General features: G+C 38.0%; 1 protein-coding gene across 3 annotated transcripts in view; it reads left to right on the top strand.

Annotated features, from left to right (window-relative positions):
• The window catches only part of arb2a (ARB2 cotranscriptional regulator A), a 189,623-nt gene that overhangs the window by 167,872 nt on the left and 2,144 nt on the right, over window positions 1–19,607 (top strand). The gene's annotated exons all lie outside the window — the stretch shown is intronic.

The following is a 19,607-nucleotide window of genomic DNA, read 5'->3' as shown; positions in this document are numbered from 1 at the left end:
GGTATTGAGGGATTCTTACATTTCCTGGTTTAGTTTTGCTCCCTAAGGCGGGATATTTGACCACAAACCATTAATCTGCCCCTTGATACACACGTGCGATCACTCTCTTAACACTGTGGTGAGGAATACAAAAGGGAAAGTTGTACTGTATGTGGTTGTTTTGTTGCTGACGTCTTGGACATTTAATAGGTTTAATAGATTTTGGAACATCCAAAACGCATGTGAAAGCTTGTCTTTTTGGTATGTGGGATCCTTTTACCACAACTGCCAATGGAGTGTTAAAGGAATATTTCACTTCAAAATGAAAATTCTGTCATCATTTATCGACCCTCAAGTTGTTTCAAACCTGTATGAATTTATTTCTTCTGCTGAGCACAAAGGAAGATATTTTAAAGAATGTCGGTAACCAATACGTTGATGTACCCCATTGATTTCCATAGTATTTTTTTTTTGCAACCATGATTAAATGATGAGAGATGTTTTCATTTTGAAGTGAACTATTCCTTTAATAGAGAAGATTTCCTGGCCATAAATTAGCTATGAACCTGTATGTTGAACCTGTGTGTATATTTGTCACGACCAGCACAGTGAGCAAAAACCGTCACAAAAACATGAAGATTTCCTGGCAAAAGTAACATTTAAACAAACAGTGTAAATCAGATTTATTGAAATTCACTTTAAAAAATTGCTGAAATAAATGTAAAAGCAAATGTAGTTCCTTTGCTTTTGACCAAACTGTATTGGTTTTAAACTGATTAATTTTGCTTTCGAAGTTCATAATTGTAATTACTCGTAATTGAATACTTTTATTTTGAATTCATAATGTATACACTATTCAGAGATTAAGTTCTATTTAATGTAAGTGTGTTGAATAATTGAAATACATACATGTTAAAAGCAGACTGTTCCTAATGATGATACACAAGTGGTGATGCACAAGAGTTTTCTTTAGTAGAAATTTTATTCTTATTTAAAACTGGAATTACTTTTGAATCGAGAAAGCCCATGTAATTTGCAAGCAGGAATTTGAAAGGGTCCGAAATTGTACAACATTTAGTTTAAACCATTTTCCCCCAATGATCACTAATGCTATCACCATATATGCTGAAGCCTCGTCTGCTCAGTTGGCCATGAGTGCGCCCACGATGCCCATTGAAGCTCTGCTGTAGTTAAGCATCTTTACTCTAGAACATATACAATCAAATTTATTGCACACGAGGAGAGCGGGACCATTCTGAAGTATCATAACGCTTTAGCACATTAAGCGGACGTGGGCGGGGAGGGTTTAAAGTTACTGAGACCTCGGAGGTCAGCAACCGAAGACATGGAGTGAAACAAGGCTTTGAAACATGCCATCAGCCCAATAACAAGAGACGTACGGTAGTAAAACTCTAAGCGATTGGGAGTGTATTTTGGACGGATTGATGGATGCGGCTGTTGTCGGCGGTGGGGAGGGAATTAACGAGGCACTTTAGCTGCGGGTAGTTTGGGGGGGAGAATTGCCGCAGTGGTTTTTGCCTAAAGAGAGGGGCATAACCAGCAATAAAACATGAAATCATATCACTTAAGCCGACGAGTACAGATAAAGCTGTGTTTGAACTTGCAGGCATTAATTATACACTGTAAACAGAACGGTGGGGGACTTTTTACTTGTTTAAATTATGACAGAGGGGTAGCATCCCTCCCTCTGTCTCCATTCATCTCTCTCTCTCTCTCTCTCTCTGCATTAATGTTCCACTTCTTCATTAACTTTTAAAGCTTGTTTTTCTTTCTGTCTAATTTATCACTTGATACTATATTAACATACCCAGAGGACCTTGTTTCTACTAAAGCATTTCTTTGAACAGGAACATTATGAAGGTTAACCACGCAATGTCTCGTTCGTCATTTTCACAATGAAGAGAATATGAAGAAACTACATACAATTTTAGAAGAAAACGTGTTTCTTGCCAGGGGGAAAAAAGTAACTGCCTTGATACTAGGCTGTTGTGGGTGAATGCCAGAGCATATGAGTGGTTTTAGTTTTAGCACATTGCTCGGAGGTTGTTTACTGGCCCAACTCAAAAGAGCCCATACTAATGTTGCAATTAGTGATGTGTTTTTTTAAATGTATGGTAACACCTTTATAATAAGGTACATTAGTTAACCTTAGTTAACTACCTTAGTTAACATGAACTGAGAATGAACAATACTTCAGCATTCATTAATCTTAGTTGATATTAATTTCAACATTTACTAATACGTTATTAAAATCAAAGGTTGTACTTGTTAACATTAGTTAATACACTGTGAACTAACATGAACAAACAATGAACTGCTGGATTTTTATTAACTAACGTTAAAGTAACACTAGGTAACTTTTCAACCTTCAAAATATATTTCCAAGTCTCTTGTGATGGTACATCGACTTACAATAGGTTGAATGACACGTCTGCCATCACCTGACGGGGTCTGTAGCGTTTTTAATCATACTTTTAAACTTCGGGTTTCGGGTAGTTACCGGCGAACAAAGAGAACTACAAAATTCGACTGCTTTACGGCATATAGGTCACTTCCACCACCACCGCCACTTCCTTAAAATCGGACGTGCGAGCCAAATGTTATAGTCATGGCCGAAGCAGCACAGAAAAACAAGAAAGCAAAGGTTTTATCGGAGCAAAGCAAAAAGAGAAAGTGATCGCGTTAAAGGCAGAACGAGGATCAACATTGGGCCAGCGTTTTCTCGCTGGCGTGAGCTGAAGGAGGAGGCGGGGTGCCCCGTCCGATGCGGACTTGGCTGTCATGCTTTTGGACTAGTAGGTACATTGCTTGCATACTATCTCTTTGTTTTGTTTTTTGTCTGCCTGACTATGTTACGGAAGCTATCTTATCCTCCGTTTATCTTCATGAATCAAGTAATGATAGTAGAGTAGCAAATTATCAATCTGGTAGCTAGTAAACGATATTCTAATTTTTGATGGTTAGCTATCGCTAGCATTCTCGTTCTGATTTGAACTTTGCAATCGATGAAATGCAAATAGCAAATGTTTGACCTAAAAAGTGTACTCTACATGTACAAAGAAAAAAAACAAATGAGCTATGTCTAAACGGCGTGTACAAGTTTGGTAGGTGCTACATTCTTGCAAGTAAATATATAAGATGTACAAAATCATATTTTAGGATACCTAACATGTCTGTGATATTTGTTTATTTGTCTTGCCTCAAGCTATAATACTGTTTCCCAACTGTAGGGGGACCCCGAGAGCAAAAGTTACCTGGTGTTACTTTAACAAAGATTAATAAATTCTTTGACAAATGTGTTACTCATTGATAGTTTATGTTAGTTAATACATTAACTATGTAAAACAAAAAATGAACCTTATTGTAAAGTGTTACCAATTGTATTTTATTCCTGTGATGGCAAATCTGAAATACTCCAGTCTTCATTGTCACATGATCTTTCAGAAATCATTTTGATTGAAAATTGAAAATGCTAATTTGCTGCTCAAAAAACATTTATTTTTGTTATCAGTGTTGAAAACTGCTCAATATTATTCTTTTTTTATTAAAATGTAACTGCTTAATTTTTTTTTGAATTCCTCCTTTTGTAACATTATAAATGTCTTTGCTGTCACTTTTGATCAATTTAATGCATCCTTGCTGATTAAGAGTATTTCTTTAACACTCACAAACACACACACACACAAACACACACACACACACACACACACACACACACAAAATGTACTCCTAACTTTTGAACCTTAGTGTATTATGCTCAAAATATATTCTGAAAAGAAACTACTTGGAAATTGGCAGCAGGAAACACTGTATCATCATCAGAGGAATGCATGTTTGAGAACCATTAACAAAACCAAATGTCACGAAAATGTGGAAACCTAAATGTGGGATGAGTTACACAGTTGTTTTTTACTTCAGGGGTCAGTGTTCAATTCCTATGAGCAGCACTTTAAGTAGCAAGCAGCATTCATTGTATTTTCTGACACAGCAACGCGTTGGTAAAGGAACGCGCTCTCTCATTCTCTCACTCTCTGACACATCTTCTCTGACAATGTTATCGGTGACTCACATTCCATATATGTCAGAACAGATATAGCAGGACCGCCTGTGGCAGGAGTTTATATCATCTGATCAATGTAACATACTGTGGGGTTAAAGTTTACTCTTCTTAAATGACTCTAACCCTTCTGACAAGTGAGAACGTATTGATTATTTTATTCTATTTGCCGTTCCTCGCACTCACTCTCACCTCTGCTGTCAATAGTGCCATTGAGAGAGTCAGAACGACTTCTGACCCTGCTGTATTCACACACCCACACCAAACGCGCAATCCTTAAACACTCGTCCTGCTCAGTCCTGCATCCCTAACACACTTTTGATTAATAGTGTGTCGCTACAGGGTCACGCTGCATCTGAACATCTCTGTACATCTTATTTGACACAGGCTACGTGTTGAGCGCCAGCCGCTCTGTCAGATAAGGGTCTATGGATTTGGTCAAGGTGGAGGTTTTTTGTTTCTTTTTCTTTTTTCTGTTTGCCTCTAGCAGGGACGGCTCAAGCCTCATTTAGAGGTCAATGTGACCATGGGACCACTGAATACATGCATATAGTGAATGCAGTGTTTTTCAAGCCACCTACCCATCTAATGTTTTGTTGACGTCTGTATGAGTTAATTCACATTGAGTGTGGAAAGAGCACAGAGAGGGAAGTGGCTGCAGTCCTCTGCACTCGTCTGCCGAGAGATAGGGAGATAATTATTCGGTCTCTGACTCACATGGCATGAAAAATGCATAATGCCGGGGTTTGAGACAGCTTATCAGGGTGTTAACTCTTCCCACGCTTTGTGTATGCTAAAGCAGAGATGCTTTTAGATGCCTTCCATTGTGTTTGTTTGTTTGTTTGTTTGTGTGTGGAGTTTTGCTTGGGTGGGTTGTTTGCGCTGAACTTTTGTCCCCTCTCATGCTGTTCGAGTGAGTTTCGATGACAACATTAGATTCGAAACCAAACACTTAAACTTTTTTTTTTTTAATGTTTGCTACTTTTTACAGCTTTTATCTAATGAATCATCCCCTGGGTGTGAATGTGCTACTTTGCCTACCTTTCTGCATGTTTTGTCCAGAGTCCACTCACTTTTATGCCTTTGTAGTATCAGTTTTCCTATGAAAATATATATAAATATTATAAGAAATATATATGTAAGATCTCCCTGTGGATCTTATACCGGCTGTTGTAAGAATCCTTGTGCATACACAAATCTAACTGGATTATTACAATTAATGACAAAAGGAATGTTTGAAAATGTAAACTGATATTGCCTACTGACACTGCAGCAAAATATATAAATAACTGGCTTAAAACAATTTTTTGGGTGAAAATTCTAACGTGCCTAAGACACAAAAAAAGAATTATATATACAATTATGATTATATATAATTATAATTATATATATATATATGTGTGTGTGTGTGTGTGTGTGTGTGTGTGTGTGTGTGTGTGTGTGTGTGTGTGTGTGTGTGTGTGTGTGTGTGTGTGTGTGTGTGTGTATATGTGTAAATATATGTGTGTATGTATATATATATATATATGTGTGTATATGTGTAAATATATGTATATATATGTATATATATGTGTATATGTGTAAATATATGTATATATATATATATGTGTGTGTGTGTGTGTGTGTGTGTGTGTGTGTGTGTGTGTGTGTGTGTGTGTGTGTGTGTGTGTGTGTGTGTGTGTGTGTGTGTGTGTGTGTGTGTGTGTGTGTGTGTGTGTTTGTGTGTGTGTGTGTGTGTATATATGTGTTATTTTTTAACATAAAGATCTTATTTCTGTAACTACATTTTTAATTCTTTTTTTGTGTGTGTGTGTGTGTGTGTGTGTTTCTCTTTCTCATATATGCTGAGTGTTATTATTTTCCATGGTCTCTGTCCTCTCTATCTTTTGACAGAAGCCAGTCTCCGTCACTCCAGGGTCTCTGTACGGGTGGATTTTGAGTTTAGGGTCAGACTGAGGTCAGAGACCGAGTGGACTGTCTGATCTACAGTATGCAGATAACCATCAGGTTGAAGCTACTAATTCGAGCACAAATAAACTACACGCTCTAAAACTGTACTTCTAAATACAGCTCTCCAAATAATAATTAATCATATAGCACCGATTTTGAATCCCTCAAACATAATTTTGCTATTTAATTTTCTCACTGTCTGTGAGCTTATCAGAGCAAAGTCGTTACCTATTTTTGCTTTGTGACCCACTAGCTGAAAACCACTGCTCTGTTTTCAGACAAACAGAGGAAATACATTTTAAACATCGTCTGTCTACCATGTGCAACTTCACTGTCATAGAAGCCCCCTGCATGGCTCCTGTTCGGGCCCCTGACGCAGGACCCACGCATACAGGAGGTTGTTAGGAAGTTCCTCTCAATTAGCATCCTTTTTGTCACTGTGGACTGACCTTTAGCTGACTGTTGTGCTTTCCTTGTTCCTTCAGTCAATGTAAACATTAATGTCCTCTTCATTTGAAGCCCTGCCACTGAGCCAAGTGTTATAACATTGTTCATGGGTTTGATGTGAAAGAAACGTGTGTTCTGTGTGGGTGTGTTGTGAAGAAGGGGAATGTGGCGACTGCAACAACATGTTCTAGTTGTTTCCTCTTATGCGTTGGACCTCTTTAAAAACAAGAGCACATTGACTCCAGAATGGAATTTGATTTTGTTGAAATTGTCTTGCTTGTAGAGGTGTTTCAGTATAGTCAACTAGTCAAGTTTTTTAGATTTTAGTATTGATGCATGATATATCTGTACCATATCGGTTATCAGCTGATATGTGATATTTTGGAATATTTAACTTTATCTGTACCAGTTTATATTGGATTTTTTTTTATTTGTGCATATTTTTACATTTTTATTTTAACTACCTTTGCTGTCATGCAACACCTGCTAAGGTAATACAAATAAAATATAAATAAACTGTTAACTGTCAGTGTCCCAGACACTTGGTTGGCACACTTATTTTTTGCCTTTTTACCATATGATATATTTTAGTAATAATCATAAATTATGTATCATTTGAAATCTTGAACACAAAAAAAATGTATCCTTTTAAGATCATTTGAAATTAAACAATGCCTTACCATTGAAACAGCACTTTAAAACCTCGATTTTTATAATACCAACTTCAAATGTGGTCCAACTTATTTTTTTAAATATAAATTTTATATAAAATAAAATAAAAATTTGTTTAGCACATTTGCCTTACAGTAAACTTAAACTTCCATTAGGGTTGCACCGATATGAACATTTTGGCCTATACCGATAACCGATAATTCTTTATATTTGAAAGCCGAAAACCGATATTGGCCGATAAATCTGAATCAAAATTACATATAATTTTTGAGAGTCTGATTACAAAAACAAAATTCTCACCATTAAAAGCCATGTACCAAGCACATAATTATTTGATCATATTTTCATAAGCAATATCATATTTCAAGCAATTCAAAACTATCATGGCGAACAGTGCGCATCTGAACTGTCTCAGCTGAAGGACATAATCCATTATGTATCGGCTTTAATATATCGGCCAATTTTTCTTATCAGCCGATACCGACATGGTGGACGATATATTGTGCATTCCTAACTTCTATAACGTTTTTACACATTCATTTTTAAGGGCATTTACACATCTATGCTCAAAACAAAATAGAGGGGAAGAGGGTTTCAGTTATCAGGTTAATATTACAGTAGTGTTAATAGTAATCTTTAGCAAATCTCCAAATGAATATCTATTTTTCATACTGTACTGTATTATGTTCTGATGCCTAAATTTACCTGAAGCATTTTAAATGATTGGTATTAGATTTTGATGTTTTATTTTTTTTTATTCATTTGGACAAAATGTCGTGTGGCACTACAGCCAACAAATCACCTAATTTGTAGCATTATCTAGGTCTGTTATCAGGGCTCAACATAAAAAATAATCCCCACTGGCCCCCAGGGCCAGTAGATCAGGGTTTTACTGGCCCCTTCTATATTTTTACTGGCCCTGAAAGAAATAGAAGGAAAAGCACTTTTCCATTAAACTGTATTTATTGTATACATTAGGATTAATTTTTCTTGTCGCCTCACAATGACAAACTAATTATTGATACATGAGTGATGAGTAACGTTACATAGGCCTATTTTCACTTCAAAATGGCGAAATTAGACGAAAGTATATTAGTTTGCCTGATTATTTTTGTCATTCATTTAACATTTATGACCTAAAAAAGCTGTCAATAAAAAAAAAGAAAAAATGAAGATCAAAACAATGTTGAAATTGAAGGATATGGAAACAACTATAGGAAATGTAATGTAGGCTATGCAATAGGCTATATTATGTGCAAAAAGGTGGTTAAAATCACATTACATTCTAAAATTGTAACATTACAATCTAAAAACTTTGTTTTTAAAATGACGAAAGGCTAAAATAAAAATGAAAATAAAAACAAAAGCAAACTAATTATTTTAGCTTGCATTTGATTACCCCATTATAATGGTCGCTTTCATAAAAATATACTTGTAGGTTTAAAATTCCACACATGGCACATTTATTGTCTCCAACAACAAGTATTTTAGCAACATCTACAGTATATTTTAGTCAGAATTATTACGCTACTATTCTATCCTGCTCGTCTGTTTGGCGCGGCGGCGCTCATTAACGGAAGCTTGAATTTTAGCGGAGATTCACTTGCAGAAGCTCGACCTCTCCTGACAGTGAAATGGACATATTTGTTTGACTTTCTAACATTTACAGATGGAGAATATACCAGTGAAATGTAAGTTAAGCACTGAGGAAAGCACCACGTCTCAAACGCATTAAACAGCGCAAGTATTTATCTGTCAGTCAGCAACAGTATCTGTCAGAGCATCTGCAGTGCAAGCTGCTTTAAACTTGTTAACTATATCTTACCAGTTATTTTGAAGCGCTTAATACTAGCTTGTCATGTTTAGGACAATTGTACTATGTTCTTTCACTGCAGGAGCTCACACTGCGTACTCCGCTATATTTCAGATGTGCTCGTATCAAACTACTGTATCGATATAAACGGTATTGCCTCATTCCATATTGTTTAAAAAAATCGATATATTGTACAAACTCGATATACTGCCCAGCCCTACTAGGAATGTCCTCTTTCTCGTTATAAATAACCTGAAGTAAAATTGACACTCTTCGCGCTACTGTGTATGACGTTTGCTGTTTGTTTTGCTGATGGCCAGTGCGGGCCAGTGACTGGCCAATCAACTAGCCCGACATACTCTTTTACTGGCCCCGGGCCATCGGGCCATTGCTTATGTCGAGCCCTGCTGTTATACTGACTTCACACAAACCTGGTATGCTTTCAGTCGGAAATGGTTCACTTTTCATGTAGGCCTACTGTACGTTAACACATTCTCAACACATCAACCAGCACCTCAGTGAAATATTTCAATGATATCAATGAAATTAAGTTAAAATCCTACTATTTACTCGCCACACACTCACAGTCACTCGCTCATATCCATGGCATCATCAGTACACATCATGTTGTTTTAAACACACACACACACACACACTCTGTCAGGGGTCATCCCCTGCTCATGCTGAGTGTGTGTGAACCCCATTAGCACATTCCCAGATAGTGGCCAGGGTACTCTTATCTCTCTCCACCCATTAATTACACTTTGTTCCCCTAAGTGATCTATTTCTGCTCCTCCCCGCCCCCGCGGCCCACTCCAGGACTATCTCCTACACCTCCACAAAGCCACACAACACACACATACACACACGCACTAGATAAGAGTGCTAATGTGAGGCAAGCAAGGTCAGCCTGCCTTCCTCGCTGATGTGAAGTGTGGGTCCCGTGCATTAGCCGCTAGCCTGTCTGCCACCCGCTTTGCATGGGGCCGTTCTGAAGATGCCCCCGTAATTACAGATGACAGCCCAGCAAGAGGCTGATCGCACTCCTTTGATTTCACTCGGGCTGGAGGAGACAGCCTTCTGAAAGCTCCACCTGGAAAGTATGTCATGGAGCACTCTTGCGATGCTAAACGCATGTGAATGCTGTGTACTTAGATTCGATGCAGCTTCAGATCACACTTCCAAGTCCACTGTGTTTGTGAGCGACACCAACTGCAGAAAATGCCAGATAGTCAGCGAGGGGTGTTTCACCGACCGCTGTCTGCATCGCTACTAGACGTTTAGACTATTGCCGTACTAAATAATTTAACAAATTTTTTAATGAATTTGTGACTAGTCTTATACATACTATGTAACTTGATAATATTTGGTATCGGTGGAGATGCATGAGGGTATTTTTGAGGAGACATATGTGAATCGGTATTGATTAAAAAAAAGTTGAAACTTGTAAGAAGCAATGTAATATATTTGTCACCATACACTTTTCTTCTCAATATGCCTGGGTTGAAGTATACACATATCTGTGTGTGTGTGTGTGTGTGTGTGTGTGTGTGTGTGTGTGTGTGTGTGTGTGTGTGTGTGTGTGTGTGTGTGTGTGTGTGTGTGTGTGTGTGTGTGTGTGTGTGTGTGTGTGTGTGTGTGTGTGTGTGTGTGTGTGTGTGTGTGTGTGTGTGTGTGTGTATATAGGACAATGGGCTGCCCCATCAAAGTTTGGTTCCTCTCTAGGTTCCCTGTTCACCTGAATATCTTATGAAGTTTTTTGTTTTTTTTTGCCTTTGGCTCACGGGGTGCATTAAGAAACAATTCTCCATTAGGCTGTTCGAAAAAATATGAATTATGAAAAGCACAACACAGACCTTGAATTGGGTTACACAGCCACTTCGAAGTTTTTACTGAACAGAAAAATCGTTGAACTTGAGCCTATGTAGTGTACATGAATAAATACTTTGCTAAGTCAGTTCCCTCAATTATTGTCCGGCTGCATCGTGTGCTCGCTGCATTAGCCTGTGGTTTGATTTACACTCCGTTGCATCATCCCACATGCGCTCATACCTTCCTCCTTGAAATATGTCCAGCACAAAAATCAATTTCGTGAAACAGTCTAAAAACACACCCATTTCATAGACCTATCTCACTGTTAGCAGAAGCAAGAATAAACCATTGTCTTCTTCAGTTTACACAGTGTTGGTATGGATGCTGTGTGACTGCTGAACTCTCTTCCGTCCCTGACTCCTGCTGCTCCTTTAGTAAACACACTCAAACACTGTGTTCTTATTTATGTATTGATCCGCCATTGATTTCCTCACACCCCTTCTCACTCTCACTTTCTCAGGCACTGTTATCAAGGTAGCGGCACCTGTAGGGTTCATCTGTTACTTCAGCGGAGGTGAAGATGCTCATCAGGTTTAGTGTGGAGGTCTAGTTATTGGGAAGTGAGGACACCTAGGTTGGAGAGTTACTCATCAAGTGTGAAACAACATTATTAATTAGGTCTTTGTGAGTCGGAACAAATGTATCTAACTGGGGTTTAAACGTTTTTAATATATTAATACTTGTATTTAGCAGGGATGTATTAAATTGATCGAAAGTGCGTGTAAAGACTAATTTTGAATAATGATACAAAAGTTTTCTATTTTCAATAAATGCTCTTTTGAACTTTCTTTTCATCAAAGAATCCTGAATAAAAGTACGGTTTCCACAAAAATATTGAACAGCACAACTGTTTTCAGCATTGATGATAATAAGAAATATGATTTCTGAAGGATCATGTGACACTGAAATCTGGAGAAACGGCTGCTGAAAATTCAGCTTTGTGATTTACGGGAATACATTACATTTTAAATAGTAAAATATGAAGCATTTACCTTAAATTGTAAAGACATAACTTCTTTCAAAAACATAAACAAATCTTACCATCTCTAAACTTTTGAACGGTAGTGTGCTGTCTCTAACACTGCGTCCTACTCAGGTACTTTAAGACAAGTGCCATTTTGTTGGTCATTTGGTTTCTATCATGCTAGACAGGCAAATCTCAATGCATGGTCCAAAATCCAGCTCCAAATAGCTGTACTTATATTAAACACACGCTGCATTTTCACTCTTGGTGTGTATAATAATACTTTTCACTGGAAGTGTGTTACATCTGGTTTGCACATAGTATAGAGATTTAAGGGGAAAAGCACCGGATTGTTGGAGGTAAGAGGTTGCCTTTTGTAAGGATTGCTATTGCTTTCTTCAAATTGTATCTGATTTGTAGCATCTGTCTTTGTATCCTTATCTATAGAAACCAAAGCTGCATTCTGTTGGGCTTTTAAATGTACTGTTTTGCACATGCTCTGTCCATATTCTCAAATGTGAGAGACCAGAGAGATGTGTCAAATGATGCAGATGCCGTAATTTCAGCGGAAATGTGCGAATGCTCATGCGGTCACCATCGCAAAATGTCCCCATGTACTGAATCCAAATACATTGACGGTTTTTGGAGGGCTTTTGTCTGCAGTGCCAATTTCATCAAACAGTTTCTAACACCTCTCATCTCTGTATGTGCAATTTTGCAAGTGATGTGCTGTGTTATTGTACACTCTTGACACGCTGTCTTGCGCTGGCGCTAAAGCCTGTGTGAATTTAACCCTCTGTGTACCTGCACAGTGTGGATCACAGATCCTCATTAATCCTCAGTTCATTTGCAACAGCTCTTATTCCCCCCTCTTTCTCTCCTTTTTGTGAAATCAAACGCTCATTCAGCCACTCTGTTCATTTTATTTTCTTTTGAAAGAGTTAGGTGATAGACTTAGAATTTTGATTATTCTTGATTCGATTTTTGCCAATACAGAATATTGACCGTGTGCATATATAACTAATAAAATGCACAATGGATCTAACAATGGTTATTTTATAATTTATTTATTTTATTTTAACTTTTTTTTTAACTAGCATTTACCCTCCAAATTTTGCATGCAATGAAATAATCACCCTTTTTTGACAAAAACAAAAGTCTTAATAGTTTGTTTTGTCTGTTTATTAATTCAAAAATAATTCTGTTTTATCAGGTGCAACAAGAACTTTTGATTTATTTCACATGACAGGCATTATTTTATTATTTTGTATTTTTCAATAAATAAACAAAAATGTGTATTACTTATTTAAACATGTAGTGTGTTCATTAACACGTTTACAGTGTAAATGTGTTAATGTACACATTAATTGAACATTTTTAACCTAATTACAATTGCATTATTGCTTTAAGCATGCATGATACCCTCAATATGCATTGCATATATATTTGTAAGTGCTGCGAACACGTCAGTGCTAAAGCGGAGTTATTTATTGGTTTTATCTTAACCGTAAGGCTTCGGTCACTCTTCCACAGACCACTTAATGAATATTCTAGTACTGTAATGATGAGCAACTATGGCTTAGGAGTTGTTTGCGCTCCGAATCTCTCCGTCATTCTTGTTTATTTTTCGTTTTCCCCTCTGGAGTCGGCTCTGACATCTGCAGGCATTTTTATCAGCGGCTAACTTAATTATGCTACTGTGGACTTAGGCTATTTGACTTGCTAACAAATTAGCCCTCAAATTAGCCTTGCTATCTGTGTTTCTGCTCCGTCTGTCAGGGATATGGTTTGTCATTTCTGAATTCCTCAGTGATTCTTGGTTTGCTTTATTACAGGCTATTTTACAGAGGAGCAAACAGAGTGGGCACAGTCAGGCTGGATAATGAAGCGCTAGTCTTCTTGCAAAGGGCTAGCCTGGGCTAATGACTAGCTTTAGTCAGACTGGTAAAACGAATTCAGACACTCAAGCGCCATCATTAGATTTTCTCTCCTGAATACTGCAACAGAATAAGCCACTGCCAATAGTTCTGGGTGCCTTTGGTGGGTACAGTAACCTGCGGTATGATTTGACTTGGCGTCCCCCAGAGTCTCAAACACTTGCGCTACACATCCCACACTGGCCCCTGCTCTCCTGTTATCTCGTAAAGAGTCCATTCCAGCTCTATAAACTTGCCGTCTTTATTACAGCTAAGTCAAGGCGCCCACTCTCAAATAAAACATTTTTTTTTTTAAACTGCACCACTGCAAGGGAGGAGCAGCTCAGGGACGCACACTGGAAATGTGTTCTGGAGCTCATTCTTTTGTAGCCTTTCCTCCTTTCCAAACTTGAATAATCTGAAAAGAGTGGAATGAAACTGCATTCGTCTCCCTCTCTCCCTTCGTTCACTCACTCACTCTTTACCCCTTTCTCGTTTTGTTTCCAACTTTATAAGTGAATTGTAGCCTCTCTCAGCAGGCCCCGAAGCCACACGTTCGCTTTCTCATTTATGGATGTGTAATGAGTTCTGCCTCTGTTTGCTCTTACAACAATAACAAGTAAAGTAATTAAAAGAGGCAGAGGAGAGGGAGGGGGGGGGGGGCAAGGGGAACCCAACGCCACACAGGTCCTGCGTTCGGGCAATTGACAGAGAGACTCTTTGATGAAATCGTAGGTGTGCATGCATATTTTTTTCCCTTTTCTATTTGCAATTTTAAGTGCTTTTTTTTTTTTCAAATGCATTAATTTAATTAGATATAATGCAAACAAAGCACGCTCTAGTTGCAACGGTAATATCCGCTCCTGACGTCTAATGTGAAGAGGGATGAGCCGTGTTCTCGGAGGGCAGTGGGTTTATGCGTCGGGGGAGTGACGGGTGGGGGGTTGGCTATAGAGTATATTTAGATTTAATTAGTTGTGTCACGAATCGTAGCATCTCCATCACAGAGATCCGCGTTAACATGGCGCGCTAGAACGTTGACACCTGTTCTGGCCTCGTTTGTCCTCAAGCCAACTCTCTCAGATCGCCTCTCAGATGTTCAGGCATGCATGGCGAAACCGCCAAACCGCTAGAGCATAGAGCAAACAAATATCAGAGAGCGTTAGGACTGGAAATCTAACCCCTATGCCAACAGGGATACAGATAGCAAATAGACTCTGCAGCCTCGTGCAAAGTATAGTTTCCCCCATTCTAGTTTGGAGTAAAAGTATAAGCACGCTGTGTGTCGGAAAAAGTCAAGGATATATTTGTGCTGATGTGCAATGTATACACTACCAGTCAAAAGTTTTGGAACGGTAAGATTTTGTAATGTTTTTAAAAGAAGTCTCTTCTGTTTAAAAATACAGCAACAAAAAAACAGTAATACTGTTAAATATTATGACAATTTAACAAATTCAACTTTTCTATTTTAATATATTTTAAAATGTAATTTATTCTTTTGATGGCAAAGCTGAATTTTCAGCATCATTACTCCAGTCTTCAATGATCCTTCAGAAATCATTATAATATGCGGATTTGATGCTCAAAAAACATGATCAGTGTTGAAAGCAGTTATGTACAATATTTGTTCAGGATTATTTGATGAGAGTTCAAAAGATAAGTATTTGTTTGAAATATAATCTCTTGTAACATTATACATGTCTTTACTGTAACTTTTGATCAATTTAATTCATCCTTGATGAATAGTTTATTTTACCCCCCCCCCCCCCCCCCCCAAATAAAATAAAAATTCTTACTGACCCCACAATTTTGAACGGTAGTGTTTAATGTTACAAAAAGCTTTCTATTTCAGATAAATGCTGTTCTTTTGAACTTTCTATTCATCAAAGAATCCTGAAATAAAACTCTAAATAACTATTTTCAACATTGATAATAATGAGAAATGTTTCTTGAGCATCAAATCATCATATTATAATGATTTCTGAAGGATCATGTGACACTGAAGACTGGAGTAATGATTCTGAAATCACAGGAATAAATTATACTTTATTATATATTCATATAGAAAAAAGCTGTTTGAAATCGTGATAATATTTCACGATATTATTATTATTATTTTTTGTATTTTTAATCAAATAAATGCAGCCTTAGTGAGCAGAAGAGTCTCCTTTTAAAAACATTAAAAATGTTACCGATCCATAACTTTTGACTGGTATTGTTTAAAGAAAACGCTCACTCACGCACAAAAACATAAATCTAGCATAACTGCAAACAATCACGCTAAAACAATTAGACGTTGAAATATTTGAATGACTGGAATATCAGATACTGTAATTTTTCAACAACTGTGTAATTACAACATCTAAAATGGCTGACAATGAAATCAAATAATTTTGACAAATAAATAGAATGTGCGAGTAGTGTTCAATCAATTAGGAGGCGCATTTGAATGCCACGCTACAGATGGAGACCAATTACAATCAGCACACTTTGATACTTTTTACCATCTCCGAGTGTTACTCGCGGCGGTGCTTTGACTGCTCATTCACTCGAGCATCGTTCACTCATGAGCATTTTACCATCACACACGATTACCATTTGTAACGCTTTTGGTGAGGAGAGAAAAAGGAATTGCCGATAGCTAAAGCCTGTCTTCCTTGATTTATTGTTGACATGAATGTTGAAAGAGTGTGCGTGTGTGTGTGTGTGTGTGTGTGTGTGTGTGTGTGTGTGTGTGTGTGTGTGTGTGTGTGTGTGTGTGTGTGTGTGTGTGTGTGTGTGTGTGTGTGTGTGTGTGTGTGTGTGTGTGTGTGTGTGTGTGTGTGTGTGTGTTTTTGTGTGTGTGTGTGCGTGTCACCGGGACACTGTTTCAGACACTATTTGTCACAGTGAGTTCAAAGAACTACTAAATTACCCTCAAAGGTATCCAGCTGAATCATGTAATGGTTCATTATAAAGATTTGGATCTGTATCTGGAAGATGTCTTAATGGGGTAGTGAAATATGAAGCTTCATTATTACAAATACAGTGGTCAAATGGAGTCTTATGAAGTAACGCTGATAACAGTGGCCTGGTGTGAGCGCCGGTGTGTTTGTGGTCATGCTGTGAGGTGCATTGTTAAAGATGAGGATATCAAAACAGTGCGTGAGTATTTTATGTAGGCATGAGTATGTTGTGAGGTGTCAGGGTCATGTGGATGACAGCCTGCCTGCTGAAGAGTTTTCAAAAGGTGCAACTCTTGTCTAATTGCACAATTACACATGTAGAATTCGTAATTATGATGCTCACAGAAAGCACAGCAGTTTGTTCGTGTAATTTTGTACAATATCATATTTAAGAATTTGGGTGTTACTGAATTTTCAGGTTTAGTATTTAAACTGTGTGTGCGTGCGTGCAAGCGTGTGTGGGTGTGTGTGTCCTGGTAAACCCTACATTATGAGGACAAAATGTCCCTACAAAGATGGCAATTTCCAAAATCCTTGTCCTTTTTCGGTCCCCTTGATGAAAACAGCTTATAAATCATACTGTGATAATGTTTTTTGAATATGTAAAAATGCAGACAGTTTTCTGTAATGGTAGGGTTAGTATTAGGGGATAGAATATACAGTTTGTACAGTATAAAATCACTTTGTCTGTGGAAAATCCTCATAAAACATGAAAACACAACGTGTGTGTATTTGGGCTGCTTATTTATTTGCTTCTGTAAATTTGACCTATTTCTTTAATATATGCATTATAAAAAATAAAATAAATTTAGATTAAAAAATATATTGATTAAACATTATATTTACTGGCCTATGCGTTTTGGAAAATAAAATGTGAAAAAAAAGATTAATAAAATGTTATCATATAATATATATATTCAAGCTTTTTATGTAATTAAGTCAACGTTAATTTTATCTATTGCCATAATTTCATTGTATTGTAATTATCAATATCATAAAAGTTTTGTCATTGCTTTAATAGTCTTTTTCCCAATTGCATGTTAATGGATTTTTAATAGTAGCATGCCTTTATTTTTAAGACATGAAAGGAATTATAAGCCCTATCCATCTTACTGTTCAGAGCAGAAAATCTCCCAGACGAACAGAAATGCCTGTGAAAGAAAAAGAAAACTAAAGGAAACAAGAGACTTTTCCTACTTAAATGCGGTAGACATTGCTCTCTTTATTGAAAGATGACATTTAATCAATGGCCATGTCTTTAAATGGCATTCATTTAATTTGTGGGCTAGCCAGGCACGGCTGTCCTCTTCCCCATTCTTTGTGTGTCTGTGTGAGCGAATGACGTAACTGTGACACGCCGCGGCACACATACACTATTGATTACACTCAACACATCTAGGCAATTAAGAGATGGCAAGGTAGAGTAATAAAGGGTCATTAGTGAGGCATGCTTGTGAACCCTCATCAAAGGTGATGTCGCCGGCAGGGGCGGAGCTCCCGCAGGGTCGCCACGGGGGCTCGTTGCATTTGCATATCTGCTCGGAGACGCACTGTGGCTGACCCCGTGGCTGGGATCAGTATGAGTCGCTCTCGTCGATCAGGGGTTCATCACAGGTTCAAGGTAACAAAAAGTGAACCCTTCGTCATTAATTGGTCCTGGAAAAGAAAAAAAAACAAAGAAGGAGAGACAAATAAAAGGTTAGTTGGGAAAGGTGAGGGAGCCTGGAGTGGAGGGAAAGTAAAGGCTGTGTGCTCCAAATTGGCTATGAATTATAAATAAGAGCAGTGGAGGCAATGTCTTCTCCTCTAGAGTGGTGTTGTGCCAGGACCTACACCACTAAAGAGATTGTTTGGGCAGCAGGTATCGACTCGCTGATCGTCAGCTTGGTAAACTTGACCTGAGGCACTGATCATTGGCCGAGCTAGAAAGACTCAACGTTCTGCCACACACACACACACACCTCTTTCCCATCTCACCACAGCTATCTTCATCAATACTTCCCTGGCTGGGGTCAATGTAATAAACATGGAGGTCAATATCATGGCCATCTGAGTACACTTTTGGCATGGGCCTTAAAGTTGGTCTTTAATTGGATCCCTCCGGGCAAGTTCATGCACCAGTTGCAATGTGGAGGGAAAAGAATGAAAAATCGTGATTGAGGGGAGGAAAGCACATCAGTTTGATCCTCTTTGTTCCACACAAACTGAAGCAGACGTATATCAAGGCAGTCGAAATCTTAAAGCTACGTACATTGCGAATGGTTCAAAGTGGAATTAATCTAGCCGAAGTTCTATTCAAGCTTTCTCACAAATAGCACAATAAATAAACAGACTAAATGTACTTCTTTCTGCGCTTCTGCCCCGCCAGACGCTATACCTGTCTGAAAGTGCTGCATTATGAGGACTGTGAAAGGCTCTTGCGGGACTTTGAAAGGTCTGATGAGGACTTAAGGTGTTCATGTAACTTCATCTGGATCCAATGACCCAAACATGGGAATTCTTTAACCCGCTGCCACTGAGGGAAAACTGAGCCGTTTTGTGGATTAACTGATATGTGTATCGAACTCAAGAGAGACAAAATGTAATCTTCCATGGATAGTAGCCATTCCATCCATTGTCCTTAAGTGCACAGTATCTTAATAGATGGAAAATGTTGTGTCAGAACACATAACACAAGACACCGAGTCCAAAGATTTTGCTTGGCAACAGACATACTAAACTATTTAGAGTATGAACGGTCCTCACATATCACTCTCATAATCTAAGTGTCCTAGAGACCTCAGTAGGAAGTGTTAAAGGTTTACTTCGGCCAGAAATTCTGTCATCATTTACTCACCCTTATTTCGTTCCAAACCTTATGCAGAACATAGAAGATATTTTGAACATGTCTTATTGTCCAAATACACTATCAGGGAAAGGTGTACAAAAATTGCACATTTAGGGGTACAACGTTGTCCCTTGAGGTTACTGC

This window comes from Siphateles boraxobius, unplaced genomic scaffold, assembly GCF_051911475.1.
Source record: "Siphateles boraxobius isolate OS27281-9 unplaced genomic scaffold, OSU_SipBor_1 16, whole genome shotgun sequence".
Lineage (NCBI taxonomy): Eukaryota > Metazoa > Chordata > Actinopteri > Cypriniformes > Leuciscidae > Siphateles > Siphateles boraxobius.
Note: the sequence above shows the minus strand (reverse complement) of the source record. Positions and strands in the feature narration are given on the sequence as shown.